Source organism: Rhipicephalus microplus, chromosome X (genome assembly GCF_043290135.1).
Source record: "Rhipicephalus microplus isolate Deutch F79 chromosome X, USDA_Rmic, whole genome shotgun sequence".
Lineage (NCBI taxonomy): Eukaryota > Metazoa > Arthropoda > Arachnida > Ixodida > Ixodidae > Rhipicephalus > Rhipicephalus microplus.
The window spans coordinates 470,419,158-470,435,429 of NC_134710.1; positions in this window are offsets into that span (position 1 = coordinate 470,419,158).

The following is a 16,272-nucleotide window of genomic DNA, read 5'->3' on the forward strand; positions in this document are numbered from 1 at the left end:
AAGAATAAGAATGGGGTGGAGCACATTCGGCAAGCACTCTCAAATTATGACAGGTAGATTGCCACTATCCCTCAAGAGGAAGGTATATAACAGCTGTATCTTGCCGGTACTTAGCTACGGAGCAGAAACCTGGAGACTTACAAAGAGGGTTCAGCTTAAATTGAGGATGACACAGCGAGCAATGGAAAGAAAAATGGTAGGTGTAACCTTAAGAGACAAGAAGAGAGCAGAGTGGATTAGGGGACAAACGGGGGTTAAGGATATCATAGTTGAAATAAAGAAGATGAAATGGACATGGACCGGGCATGTAGCGCGTAGACAGGATAACCGCTGGTCATTAAGGGTAACTAACTGGATTCCCAGAGAAGAGAAGTGGGTTAGAGTGAGACAGGAGGTTAGGTGGGCAGATGAGATTAAGAAGTTTGCGGGTATAAATTGGCAGCAGCAAGCACAGGACCGGGTTAACTGGCGGAACATGGGAGAGGCCTTTGTCCTGCAGTGGACGTAGTCAGGCTGATGATGTTGATGATGATGATGATGATCACTTCAGAATAACTTGCCGACTAACCCAATTTATCCCAGTGAAGAATGCGTCACGTGCATGGAGAATCACCTCACGTGAGTCGAAGAGTCGATCAGTCATCTCATTGATAGCTTCTCTGTCCAACACATAGTAGTAGAGGTAACTCAGGCTATTCAAGCCTCGGCAATTACTCAGTTTCAACCCAAAGCATCGTGTTCATGCTCCTGTTCAGTTAGCAGTGCGGGTTCAGCTCCACGACGTCATGGTGAGGTGGCTACCACCACCTCGCCGTCAAACAATCTGGCCCCCGTACCTCTCGATGCCTTTGAAAGCTCTGAACAAAACTTGGAGGGTGAAATAAAAAAAAAAACCTACAATATTCATGATGGCTACTAATCGTGAATCTTTTGCAAGTTTGTCGTCAAAATTTGAAATTATACAGTGGAACTATGAACGCTATGACAACAGGTGAAAGCGCTCACACCTTTCATTCTACTGCCACTTACTTGGCTCTGAGCTGGCCCTGTTGGCACTTCAAGAATCTGGCGCTCTTTCTGGATACTGCTCGTAGGTGGGAGACACCATTGCATGCCTTCTTGTGCATAAGTCGTACACGGTGGTACAGATCTACCTCGATCTAGATATTCCATGCGACTATTGTATGATAGAACTGTCATAATGGAAAAACCTACCAATATTTCACATATTAAACGTATATTGTCCCTATCGTCTTGCGGGGTCCTCTATTGCGAGTCTGTTTCATAGGGAACTGAGCACGGCGGCCCGTCAATCCCTGGTGATTGTCGGGGACTTCAATGCCCTCAGCCCTCACTGGGGTTACCATTATGAGAAGGTCAGGGGCAGATAACTCAAAGAGCTCCTTTCCTCGCTTAGCCTCACACTCCTAACCGATCCGGCACAGCCAATGCATTCCAGCAATTTGGTCGCACGCGACACATGTCCTGGCCTCTCCCTGACTCGGCCCCGCCGCGTTGGTCTAGTGGCTAAGGTACTCGGCTGCTGACCCGCAGGTCATGGGATGGAATCCCGGCTGCAGCGACACATTTCTGATGGAGGCGGAAATGTTGTAGGCCCATGTGCGCAGATTTGGGTGCACGTTAAAGAACCACAGGTGGTCGAAATTTCCGGAGCCCTCGACTACGGCATCTCTCATAATCATATGGTGGTTTTGGGACGTTAAACCCGACAATCAATCAATCAATCTCCCTGACTCGTAACATTCACGATGCAACATGGGAAAACTTGGGCGAGACTTTGGGAAGGGACCACTTTTTGCTTCGCATTTCTTTCACACCGGGGCAGAAAATGCGCCAATACTGGGGCCGGACCCGTCTCATCGACTGGACTAAATTCAGAATGCAGTCATTTCATATGATCCCCAGCTCGGACGAATACGCGACGTGGACGTTCTACGCCCTTCATACGCAGCGGGCAAACACTCGCAACCTCACAACCTCAAGTTTGACTCCTGAATTCGACCAACACCTCTTACATTTCTGGAACGCTCGCCGTGGGCTTATGAAGTGCTGAAAACGTAACAGACTCAATCGAAAACTTCGCGCCCGCATCGAGGCACTCACTGCAGAAGCAGCAGCATACTGTGCGCAGCTTGCCGATTTAAATTGTGCTGGCACCTGCACGAGGGCGACGAACCAGATGAGCTCTAAGAGCACCTGGTGGCTATTTTCTGGCCTTCTGGATTATTCCAGCACTCAGGCAAAAACGCAACGCCAGCTCCGCTGTGCTCTGCATGCCTACCAGGGCACTACCTATAAAATCGCGCGAGAATCGTGTGACCGCTACATCTGTCGTACAACTGACCACAAAGGCGCCGAATATGCGTGTTCTGGCACTCGTAACACCGAGCACGATGCGCCATACACGCTTCCGGATTTACGGGCTGCAGTGATGAAAATGCATCTAGGCACGGCCCCTGGCCGGGATGGCATCAGAGTGTCGTCCTGGCTAACCTTCCCGACGAGGCACACCTCTCGCTACACCACCTGATAAGTTCGATATGGGATGGCTCCCTGATCCCCTCGGCATGGACGACATCACTCGTTATATTCATACCCAAATCTGGCATGCTGGTGAGCATCGAGGCATTGGCATCCATCTCACTAACCATTTGCTCCTGAAAGCTCATAAAAACCGTGGTACGCGAAGAACTTTCCGTCTACCTGGAGGCCAGGGGGACCTTTGCTGACACGATGTTTAGCTTTCGCCCGCATCAGTCGGCCCAGAACATCTTGCTCCAGCTTCAAAACAACATTTTAGAACCAACCACTATATATGCACCGCCACGATGAAGCCGTGCTCACACTTGATCGTGGAGGAGCATTTGATAACGTCAAACACAGTAGTATTCTTTCTAGCCTTTCTACCAAAATATGCGGTCAGAAGACTAAATTACATTCGAGCCTTTCTATCTCATCGCGCAGCTTCCGTCCGCCTCAAGTCCATCGAACATGGCCCGTACCTATTAGGCACAGGGGGTACACCCAAAGGGGCAGTCCTGTCACCCCTCTCTTCAACCTGGCCATGAAGAACCTCCACCCCGCCCCCCTTCTACGCGAGGTCGAGGGAACATACCATGCACTATATGCCAACGATATTACAATTCCGACTAAGACCGGCTCCCCAGCGCTAATTGAAGAGCGCCTGCAAAAGGCTGCCCTTCTGGTTAATGCCTACGCTGCTTCGTGCGGCCTAGAGTGCTCTCCAGCTAAATCGGGTATTCTCTCGGTATCCTAGTTACCTCCACCCCAGATTTTGCTTCCATCTGTTCCCGTTCCATAAGTCGAAAATGTTCGGTTCCTTGGACTTCACATCAGATCATCTTTGGATCCCAAGGGCAGAATAGGAAGCCTCCGACGCACCAGTGAACAGCTAGGTGAGTGTGATGTGTAGAGCGCGTAACGCGTGAAAATAAAGTGTTGCTAGAGCGTCAGACACGCATACTGAAGCAGCAGCTCCAATTAGAGAGGGTGGACTTCGAGCGGCGACTCGAGCTTGCGATGGCGAAAAGGGGGCAGCTGGCGATGCAGAAGGTCGAGCAAGCGGTGAATGTTTGCTCCGATAGCAGCGTTTGCTGGAGGGAAGTCGATTCCTGCAAGGTTGGCCTCGAACCTCGCGACAGCCTTACTTCGGAGCGAGAAGCTCAGATAGAGGAAGGCAGAGAGGTGGACAGCCAAGAAGGCAGGAGTCATGAGGAGTTTGTTGAAGCGACGGAAAGCTTCTCTGGCTGGGAACATATTACTTCCGTTAGCTGCTTGGGGACCTCTGAGAGGCCAAGCACCTATGAAGAAGAGCGCCTGGATATGGGCGACCTAGAAGCTGTGGAAAATGTGGTGGAGCAAAGCTTCGATAGCAGGGAACAAAGAAGTTCCATTCAGAATGAGGTGTGTATCAGAACGTCTCAAAGGCCGAGCACATTTCGGGAAGGGGTAGGGCTACCTCTCAATAGCTCCATGGAAGGAGCGCTAGAACGTCATTGGGAAGATGGCAGCGAATGCCATGAAGGCTCTGATATAGTGGCCACTGATTGTTTTGTACCGACAGAGGTAGCAGCAGGCACCACGTCAATGGTCCTAGACCATACGTATATCTCACTCAGAGAGAGAGGGGATTCTAGTTCACAGGATAGCGTAACTGCTATTTGTCCGAGAAAACACGATGGGAGTGCTGAAGCACTCTTCAAAATAAACAGTATCGAATCGGAGGTGGGCTCGATAGTAGGTATGGAGAATGCCAGACAGGGTCTTGAACCTGAGAACGTGATTGGTTTTGAACCTATAATTAAGTCCACTCAAGATGAGCTGTATAATGACCGAGCACAACGGCATCCCTTCTCAAGAATCCAGGAACCTCACACGCTTGTCGGAGCGTTTGGGCTTGCTGAGGGCACCCCGAGCTTGTGTTCATTAGATGGTGAACTAAAAGAAAGCATTTGTGTGAGAGATTGTGGCATTTGGACATTCGTGTCTCAGTGCGTTTCGTGTCGACGCCGACGGCTCGAGACCGCGCCCTGTTCCTCTGTGACCGGTAAGCGTTCATGTGGCCGGCGGGGGCGCAGACACGCGTTTCAGCGAAAGTGCATAAAAGCATGTTTGCCACAGTTACTTTCGAAACGTGCGAGAAGGGCAGTGCGTCTGGTTTGGGACGCGATAACCTGAGTGTAGGGTTAGAAAACCGGTAGCTCTTTCTGGACTTCGACTTTTAGATGCGGACACAAGTAGCTTTGTCCATAGTCGATTTTGTAGTAAAAAGGTTTATTCCGGGTTTCAGAACTTTTAAATGCAATTGGGTGAATCTAAAGTTTAAGTGTGGACATTTGGACGATGTAGCGAACTGTAGCCCGGTGATGTGTTGAACTGCGTGGTGCAAATATGTGGTTTAATTGTGACGTAGTGCAGAACGCGCACTCATCGGCAGTTTTTTTTTTCTAAAAAAAAAAACTTGAATAAAAGGGGGGCGTATGTGATGTGTGGTGCGCGTTCAAAGTGCGCGCCTTCGAAAAGTGCGCATCACGGAAAAAAAAAAAACAAAAGGAGAAATACCAGAGTGCACGTGCGGTGCTGCTTAAACAAGAATGACGACGTTAAAGAGCGTCAAGCACGAGGATGCGTGGCAGGACGTGAAGTAAACAAAAGGTAAAACATCCAATGGGCAGCGAACACGGAGATTTCAAGGCCCAATGGCTTGACACCACGAAACAGTAGTATCTCCAATGAGAACGAGACAAGTGGGCCAGAGCTGAAGCAGGAGCCTGGGGAGACCAGAGCAAGGGGAGTTCGAGGTGAACGAGGCAAGAGGAAGGTCACAGCTGGGAGCTGAAGACAGGCAGTCGGGTGGCAGACCTGAGCCTTCTGGACTTCACCCGGTCTGGACCTCCGGACAACGCCTTCCAAGGACGGCGAGCTGCCTCAACGGTCGAGACCAAGGCCTGCAGATTCCGGTGCGGGTGCAGCAACGGCAGTTCGGGTCACGGGCCTGAGCCTTGCAACCAGCCACCTCATCGGGCGAATCTGGGCCGCCACAGGCATCACCGAGCGAGTCCCGTTCCATCGTCGCCGCCAGCGAGCATCGGTACACGCCGTCGCCACCATTACAGCAGCAACGTTTTGGTGAGATCGAACTTGCTCTCTTCCCTGCACCGCCGAATCACCGCGTCAGAACTGCATCATGTAGCTGTGACTTTCCGTCGGCAGTTTCGGGACTTTAGATGTTTGTTTTCCTTCTAAAACCCGCTTTTAGCCAGCTACTCATTTCTTGTAGTTTGTGTTTGAGTTTTGCTTCAGTTCTGCAGTAAATGTTTAGGTGTTGTTTGTTAAGCAAACGGCTTTGTCCTTATTAGAAAAACTCTCCGGGGCTCAACCAGGAGAAACAAATCAGCAACAAGAACCCGCATCACAAATTGGCGTCCGCTGCGACAGGACAAAGTCGTTTGTTTTTCCAGTAGATTTTTTTTGACGCGGTTAACACGATGACGAACACGTGGGAGTTAATTGAGTTGGCGGATAAAATGGGACTGACGGGAGCGGAGTTTAGAGTATGGTACGAGGAGCGGATGGAGAGGGAGCGTGAGCAACGGGCTGCAGAACGAAAGGCGGCGAAGGAAAAGCTTGAATTGGTGCTTAGAGCTAAGAAGGAGGAGCTAGAGCGCGTAACGCGTGAAAATAAAGTGTTGCTAGAGCGTCAGACACGCATACTGAAGCAGCAGCTCCAATTAGAGAGGGTGGACTTCGAGCGGCGACTCGAGCTTGCGATGGCGAAAAGGGGGCAGCTGGCGATGCAGAAGGTCGAGCAAGCGGTGAATGTTTGCTCCGATAGCAGCGTTTGCTGGAGGGAAGTCGATTCCTGCAAGGTTGGCCTCGAACCTCGCGACAGCCTTACTTCGGAGCGAGAAGCTCAGATAGAGGAAGGCAGAGAGGTGGACAGCCAAGAAGGCAGGAGTCATGAGGAGTTTGTTGAAGCGACGGAAAGCTTCTCTGGCTGGGAACATATTACTTCCGTTAGCTGCTTGGGGACCTCTGAGAGGCCAAGCACCTATGAAGAAGAGCGCCTGGATATGGGCGACCTAGAAGCTGTGGAAAATGTGGTGGAGCAAAGCTTCGATAGCAGGGAACAAAGAAGTTCCATTCAGAATGAGGTGTGTATCAGAACGTCTCAAAGGCCGAGCACATTTCGGGAAGGGGTAGGGCTACCTCTCAATAGCTCCATGGAAGGAGCGCTAGAACGTCATTGGGAAGATGGCAGCGAATGCCATGAAGGCTCTGATATAGTGGCCACTGATTGTTTTGTACCGACAGAGGTAGCAGCAGGCACCACGTCAATGGTCCTAGACCATACGTATATCTCACTCAGAGAGAGAGGGGATTCTAGTTCACAGGATAGCGTAACTGCTATTTGTCCGAGAAAACACGATGGGAGTGCTGAAGCACTCTTCAAAATAAACAGTATCGAATCGGAGGTGGGCTCGATAGTAGGTATGGAGAATGCCAGACAGGGTCTTGAACCTGAGAACGTGATTGGTTTTGAACCTATAATTAAGTCCACTCAAGATGAGCTGTATAATGACCGAGCACAACGGCATCCCTTCTCAAGAATCCAGGAACCTCACACGCTTGTCGGAGCGTTTGGGCTTGCTGAGGGCACCCCGAGCTTGTGTTCATTAGATGGTGAACTAAAAGAAAGCATTTGTGTGAGAGATTGTGGCATTTGGACATTCGTGTCTCAGTGCGTTTCGTGTCGACGCCGACGGCTCGAGACCGCGCCCTGTTCCTCTGTGACCGGTAAGCGTTCATGTGGCCGGCGGGGGCGCAGACACGCGTTTCAGCGAAAGTGCATAAAAGCATGTTTGCCACAGTTACTTTCGAAACGTGCGAGAAGGGCAGTGCGTCTGGTTTGGGACGCGATAACCTGAGTGTAGGGTTAGAAAACCGGTAGCTCTTTCTGGACTTCGACTTTTAGATGCGGACACAAGTAGCTTTGTCCATAGTCGATTTTGTAGTAAAAAGGTTTATTCCGGGTTTCAGAACTTTTAAATGCAATTGGGTGAATCTAAAGTTTAAGTGTGGACATTTGGACGATGTAGCGAACTGTAGCCCGGTGATGTGTTGAACTGCGTGGTGCAAATATGTGGTTTAATTGTGACGTAGTGCAGAACGCGCACTCATCGGCAGTTTTTTTTTTTCTAAAAAAAAAAACTTGAATAAAAGGGGGGCGTATGTGATGTGTGGTGCGCGTTCAAAGTGCGCGCCTTCGAAAAGTGCGCATCACGGAAAAAAAAAAACAAAAGGAGAAATACCAGAGTGCACGTGCGGTGCTGCTTAAACAAGAATGACGACGTTAAAGAGCGTCAAGCACGAGGATGCGTGGCAGGACGTGAAGTAAACAAAAGGTAAAACATCCAATGGGCAGCGAACACGGAGATTTCAAGGCCCAATGGCTTGACACTACGAAACAGTAGTATCTCCAATGAGAACGAGACAAGTGGGCCAGAGCTGAAGCAGGAGCCTGGGGAGACCAGAGCAAGGGGAATTCGAGGCAGGCAGTGCAAGCGGAAGGTCGTCACCGGACCGGGCGCTGAAGATGGGCCGTTGGGTTCCGGACCCGAGCCTACAGGACTTCCACCGGCCGGGGCCTCCTGCTGTCGGGTTCCCGCTCCAAAGGACCGTGGCCATCCGGTCCTGAACTCCTTTCCAGAGCCTGCGGACTTCGGTTCCGGCAGGCGAGCTACAGCCGTCGGGCTCCGGGCCCGAGCTGTGCGCCCAGCTGCTTGACTAGGTCGACCCTAGTTCCCGGACGCGTCGCCACCAGCCTGCGTTCTCCCGTCTCCGACGTGTCCACGCTCCTCAAGCCGAAACCATCACGATTTGGTAGGGCTTTTCGACGTGTCGCCAGCAGCCAGCGTTCCCTCGTCCTCGTCCAGCCCACGCATTGACGCAGGAGTCACGGCGTTCCGGTTTCTCATCACCGCCGAAAACCAACTTGTGGGTGAGACTGCACCGATACTCTTGCGCTACTCCCATCACTCAGCCCCTTTCGAACGTTAGGTTTAGTTACTGACTTTGAACGTTTTTGTTGGGTGTTTACAGATGTGTTTCGTCATGTCCAGTCAACTGTTTATTAAGTGTTTTGTTTTGTGAGGAATCTTTGCCTTTTTTCTTTTCAATTAAACTTTTTGTGTGTTTCTTGGAAACCGAACGGCTTTGTCCTTATTAACAAAACTCTCTGAGGCTCAGCCCGGGAGAAAAACAAATCAGCAACAAGAACCCGCATCACAGTGAGCCGTATGATATGGTGGGTATCTACTAGGCACGGCAGCTTCCGCGGGCCCAGTCCATGCGACTGGTCCATGCGTTTGCAACCAGTAGCGTCCTGTATGCCTCACCTCACCTTCACCTGCGTCATTACCACGAGCACCAGCTGAATGTCTTTCTTCGTTCAGTACACACATGTACACTCGACCTTTCCATTACCACCTCCAACAACCGATTTGCGACACTGGTGGTACATAACTCCTTTGCAGAGCTGCGGGAAGCTCATCGTGTCGCAGACGCCCTCAGAGCGACGTCTGATACGCAGGCTCGGCCTCAATGCAATCTCTGACCAAGACACTTCGACGCCCATACCGGAACTCTGGCGTCAAAAACTATTGGTGGAACCACTACTCCGCAACATGAACCCCGAGCTACATCCCGGCAATAGACTAGCACGTTCTGCGGCCCTTCCGGCGCGACACTCCGATCGCCCTGGCGTTTTCTACGTGGCCATCTGGGGCCCCTCCCCATCGGGTCATTTCACGACCGCCGTGATCACAAAGGGAAAACACGTCGATGGTCTCTCCTTTAGAGCCAACACTGTGACGCAAGCTGAGGAGATTGCCAATGCTTTGGCCGCCTCGCATCTTACCTTGTGCACCGTCTTGACGAACCAGTGATGAGCCTGTTCCCAATATACTTTCAAAGTTCCGTCGCCCCACTGGCAGCTCACCTACTAAGGACAGTCTCTTGGCGCTCTAACCCTCACCCCATTCGTATAGTATATACCCCAGGCCACTCGGGCCTGCCCGGCAACGAGGCGGCGAACACCGCTGCCTGCGCTTCTCTCATTCGGGCCGTTACCCCTCCATGTCCCGAATCGGAATCTGGCAATACGAACCTGACGCGCTTCCACAAAATTCTGGCCTATTACCGGGCTTCACGCTGCCTCTTCCCGGACCCCGCACTTGGTGTGAAAAAAGTGGACGAGCGAATACTACGCCGCCCCAAGACGAACACTTATCTCAGTCCGGCGGTCTCCAGGCATTTTTCGCCGGAAATGAGTGGCAGCTGCTCGATCTGCCAGGTCCTGGCCGACACATAATACATCGTTGCTTTGTGCCCCACCAACCCCCTTTCTTATTCATCCCCTTTCTTAGAGGCTTCGGAGGAGTACCTGCTTGGCTGCTCCCCCTTGGATGCTCAACGCTCCTTGGGAGGCACGCTCGGGCAGCGGCCAACTCTATCGGCGTCCCGGAATAGGGCCTTGCCACTCAAGCATGTAATATGCACACCTCTGTGGCACATTTTATAAAATGTTTTCTACCACCAGCACCACCATCTCACTTGCTTCACCCTCTCTACCGCTCGCAACGCTCGAGCCCACTCCTCCTGTGGGCATCTAGAGTTACTGTATATGCCACCTTAAAGGTAGCATATATAGTAACTCTATGGGCATCATCTCACGTGCGCCACCTCTCTCCATATAGAGGAAACCCACGCCGAGGGAGGCGCTGCGGAGCGTGGCACTGTCAGTCAATGTGGTGAGAAAACTGGTTGCTCGAGTGTTGGCCCCTCCGCTGTCCCATTCAACCTGCTTGAGAACGCGTTGCTTCGCCCGCACGCTGCACGCGTTCTGCACGTGTTTTTGAGAGTCTCGCGTCGCGCGGGCAAACTTGAGCGGGTCTCCTCTATAGGAGGGTTGGACGTGACGTCATCCGCTTGAGGCGCTAGCGGCGTTTGCCTCTACCGACAGATGATGTTGAAAGAAAATGGGCAACTTTTCTAAGCTGTAGAAGGGATGCATCCCTTCTGATCAATGAAAAGATTAGAAGGAAGGGAGCTCAGTGGCTGGCAGAAGTACATAAAAAAGATAGAAAGGCAGCTGCGAAATTTTGGAACCATCTAAACTCCCTAAGAAATGAGACGAGCCTAGAGCAGAGATTTATAACTACAGCCCAAGGTGCTAGGCTAGAAGGGGACGAAGCTATTGAATATATAAAAACAAAGGTGACAGAAAAATTTCAACAAAGAAGTACTTTATGCACCACAATAGACAAGGACGAATCAAGTGGTGCAATGGCTCCATTTTCACAACAAGAGTGGGTAAGGGCTGAGAAAAGGGTTCCTAGTAGTACATCAACAGGCCCAGATGGCATTCCAATTAGGCTGATAAATACATTAGGTCCGAAGTCTAAGCAGGCTTTGAGAGAGGCAGTGAGCACAATAATAATCGATGGTGAAGTTCCCGACGGATGGAAACTTAGCAGGATGAGCATGATCTATAAAGGAAAGGGGGACAAAGCTGACATAAACAACTACCGTTCTATAACAGTGACATCAGTGGTCTACAGGCTGGCGATGCAGATTATAAAGGAAAGACTGCAGGCGTGGATAGAGGATGAAGGGGTGCTGGGGGAACTGCAGAATGGGTTTCGGAAACACAGGAGGTTGGAAGACAATCTGTTCTCACTGACGCAGTGCATAGAAATAGCAGAAAAGGAACACAGGCCCCTGTGGCTAGCATTTATGGATATCAAGGGAGCGTACGATAGCGTGGTTCAAGAGGAATTGTGGGGAATACTGGACACACTAGGCGTGGAACATGTAGTCACTAATATTTTAAAGGGTATCTATAAAGGTAACAAGGTAGTTATAAAGTGGGAAAAACAGGTATCCAAGCCTGCAGAGGTAAAACGGGGGCTTAGGCAGGGGTGCCACCTGTCACCCTTATTATTTATGATGTACCTACAAGGATTAGAGGCAAAATTAGAGGGAAGTGGACTGGGCTTCAACCTCTCTTTAGTCAAACAAGGAAAACTTATTGATCAGGCACTACCAGCATTAATGCACGCAGATGATATAGTACTAATGGCCAACAACAAGGAAGATTTGCAGAGATTGATGGACATCTGCGGTAATGAGGGAGATAGGTTAGATTTCAGATTCAGTAAGGAAAAATCAGCAGTCATGATTTTCAATGACAACGAAGGTAGTGAGCTTAGAATACAGGAGGTCACGCTAGAGATAACAGATAAATACAAATATCTAGGCGTATGGATAAGCAATGGGACCGAGTATTTGAGGGAACACGAAATATACGTGACGACTAAAGGTAACAGGAATGCAGCAGTCATGAAAAATAGGGCACTGTGGAATTACAATAGGTATGATGTTGTGAGAGGAATATGGAAAGGGGTCATGGTTCCTGGGCTGACGTTCGGCAATGCGGTCTTGTGCATGAGATCAGAAGTTCAAGCAAGATTAGAAATTAAGCAACGTGGAATAGGTGGGCTTGCTTTAGGAGCTCACGGAAATACACCAAATCAGGGAGTACAAGGTGATATGGGATGGACATCATTTGAGGGCAGGGAAGCCAGCAGCAAGATAAAATTTGAAAAGCGATTGAGAGAAATGGGGGAAGAGCGTTGGGCTAGGAAGATTTTCAGCTACTTGTACATGAAGAATGTCGATACAAAATGGAGGAAGCGAACCAGAAAGTTGACTGGTAAATACTTAGAAAACAGCAGGTGGCCAAACCAAAAAGAACTATCGGTTAAGAAGAAAGTGAAGGAAACGGAGACTGACATGTGGAGAATGGGCATGATTAAGAAGTCCGCACTAGAGGTCTACCGAACGTTTAAGCAGGAAATTGCCAAGGAAAGGATCTATGATAATACTCGGGGTAGTTCTCTACTGTTTGAGGCCAGAACGGGAGTACTGCGAACCAAGACATATCGGGCCAAATACGAAGGGGTAGACACAATATGCAGTGCGTGTGGAGAGGAAGACGAAACTGCCGAACACTTGATAATGTTCTGTAAAGGGCTTCACCCTATAATTCAGGATGATGGCGCAGAGTTTTTCAAAGCACTGGGGTTTAGGGACCGGGAGGGCAAAATAAACTTTAAGCGGGTAGACTTCTCTAGAAGGAGGTTATCTGATTGGTGGCTAAAGTCAAGGCGCGAGGGAAAATTAAACTCTTCACTGCAAAGTACGAATCCTCAAACTCTTTTTAAGGAAAAAAAATAAATATAGTTTTTGGTTCATTAGATATTACGGCTTGGTAGCGCTAGCCACCGCCCGATCTAAAGGGTACATCCATATCCATCCATCCATCCATCCATCTACCGCCATGTCAGTGGTCTAAGCGCGCCCTTTTTGAAGCGGCGAGCGGCAGTGAGAGGTAGTGTGCGTGCCGCTACGTACGGTACCAACGTGTTGAAATTCAACTGAGTGCTTACGCGCGTGACTTCCGAAGTCCAGCGAAACTTCGCTACGAACATAAGGTTCACATTTGCGGCGGATATCGACCCATTCGACTTCAGCAGCGATGAAGCTGTTTGGGATGTGAAGTGTTATTCCCGCATCAAGCTCACGAACATTAAGGACCACCTTGTTGGCGGCACAAGCTTTGCAACAAGGGACGAGCTTAAAGCCTGTAAATTGATGGACGCCCACAACTATGTCACTAGCGGATGAGTCCAACAGCATCGAGTTAGAGACCTCGGAGACGGCCGCCACGTCGTCGTTGGAAACAAGAGTGGTTCCTCTTGCTCTGTGTTCGGACAATTTTTTTTTCACCGCGGTGGTTTCGTTTCCCGAATTCTTTGTGTGGAAGGGCTTCACCATTTGCAAGAGCATGTGAGGTGATACAATTGGCATAGTTCGTTCGTGGTTGAGCCCAAGCCGCTTGCGATCGAAAATGCTTTTTGCTGCAGGGTCCAATCACGCGCGTTGGGCAGTTGCGCACCCAGAAATCACATACAGTCTCGATTGTAACTGATCGACGTTAATGTGCTCAGCTCTTTAAAGCATGGGTAAACGAGAACGCACTGCGTCGCTGACTGTTTACTAACACAGATAAATCAGTAACACGTCGCACCTACCTGAATGATACCGCTGATAAGCAGCGATCGCGGTCGTAGTGCGCGCGCTCGTCTCCTGCTGCGTAAACAAAGCTTCATAGCGCACGTCGCAAAAACCTAAGTTTTTGACAACAAAATTGAGCCTCTATGATGTTGCATAGGTTCTAAACACTTACCGGAAATGAAATGTTTTACGCCCACGCGGCATAGTGTGGGGCTGAACCATTCAAACCTTGTCGATTGGTTTACAATCATTTTAGGCATAAAAAAAGCCGGCATCAGACGCATTGTCATGACCAGCCTTCTAACTCGAGTGACTGTAGGAACCAAATAAGGCACAGTTCACCATTATGAGCACAGGAATCTTGCACAGGCGCGCAGCCGTGACTGTACCACGTACTAGTGTACGTTCTGCGACTGCTTGCCCGCGGCGGCAGGGAGGGAGACCACAAAGATGGATGCGCTGCCTCTTCGACGCTGGCGCCATCTCGTGGGCCACGCCCCTGTGCAACCCTCGTATACGTTCTGTCCGCATTTAATAGGATGCCGCAATTGAAAATTTTTTTTTTCATGGCAGCAATTTAGTAAAAAGGCAGCGAAGCAAGTTGTAGCAGATGACGCCGTCCTCGTCAGGGCGAAGTGCGTTTCGCAAGTGAAAGACGACGCTGTTTACGACGTTAGAGGTGAATAAAACTTTCTGTACGTTCATAATTATATACCTGTTTTATTTGGTTTGCTGTGTGTACTATGCACTATGTTTGTAACTGGATGCATGGGTAAGGCCGCTTCTCGTGCTTTAGGTTAAGCGGTTCTTGCGCTGTGACTGCTATTAGTTGGGATACCTTAATTTACTAGCACCCACCTAAGTTATCGTGCGGTATATACACTGCACTTCAAAAATAAATGTTATATTTGGGGCTTTTTTCTGACCCACAACAAAAATTTACATCTATCTCGCGTGTCTTTCCTGGCATTATCACCGTTCTCATCGCGGGTACTTGGAGTTCACGAACAGCGTGCGTACCATCATGATGAGCGCCCAGCTTTCAGAGAAACTTTTTTGTGTGTGTCTAATCTGCAGGGGAAAAGCGCATTGCTATAAAGACATTTTATCTTGGTCACGTATCAAAAATGCACCGTGTTGTACGGGCTGCCCCTGCACATTCAGTAACAATTAGTTCACTGTATCTGCCAACGGACGTGCAACAACGGCTAATGCATTTTTTCCATAGTTGTCGTGGTCGTGTCCACTCAAGCGGGAGCGTCGAATCTCCAGCGGCAAATGTAATTGCATCGCTGACGTCTCTAGCGATTCTAAATCGCTTGAAAGCGAGTCATAGACTTTGAGGAAAACAGAGTTCTCTTCATCTTGCATTGCTGGGTCGTCTTGAGCAATACCTCGTGGCACAGCCTGCTCCACAGAATTTTGTGCTGATCCAGCTGCTCTCACAGAATTACGCTTCACCTAAGCAAAATAAAGTTGTGGCAGAGATTAGATTGTGCCGCTCACAACAACGTTCATACGTTGGAGTTTTTTTTTCATGCAGATATTGTACGGTGATCATCAGTGAGCATATCTGTAGTGCGGCAGCTAATATATAGTTTTTTTTTATCATCTTCAAGTTTAAAATGTACAAAAATTCTGAAAATGAGTAGACGCGGTTTTCCGTGATCCTGTTAGTAACACCTTACATTCACAAAGTAAAACAAGTACTGCGTATGAAATCAAACTGTATAAAAACATGTACAATGGCAAAACACCCCATTAAAAAAACTACAATTGTGTCCATCTGTGTGCACAGAAACACTTCATACAAGAACTTCACGGAGATAGCTGCGTATGAAAATTTATTGATTACACAATTTGCAACGTCTGTTGCTTGAATCCTTTCTACTTTGTACTAAAACTATCAAAAAAGTAATGTGCTTGTTACTAACCGCGTTTCAATCTTACCCTTAAAATGAAACGGTGCTAAAGTGCCATGTTCGATCAAAACCCTTCTATTTTCGCTTGACTTGATAATTGCGCATACGCGTAACGAATTCTCGCTGAGCTTGGAACGAGGAATCAAGAGTCCTCAGAAATTGCTTTAAAATGCATAGATAGTTATGCGCTTCACTGCCTATCATACCTCTGAGCCGTTTCCGCGTGAGGTGCCTGTTTCTTGTAAGCCGCTGAAAACACTGTCGGCACATAAGACGGGTGCAGACTTGAGTCATTTTTGCAGTTTCTCACAAAATGTCTGCTACAAATCATTGTCCAAGCTTTTGGCAACCACACACTTCCGTCGGCGCTGCGTAGATATAAAAATATATAAAAACACATCACCAATACCACATGTGTACACAGCTTCAACTACTACGTCCCCAACAATATCAAATAATAGTAGCAGCATAAAATATTTCTTCGCTATTTTTAACTGCGCTCTAAAGACGGACTTTGAAAATTTATACTTTTAAGATGGGGACGTGCATTTCCAAGTAACTCGATAGATTAGAGGAACGGTGACGCAGAAATTCACACCTGTTATTTTTAATGCATTGTGCGCCTGCTAATTTTTATGAAAAAATTGTTTACTTACTTTTTTCGGCGCAC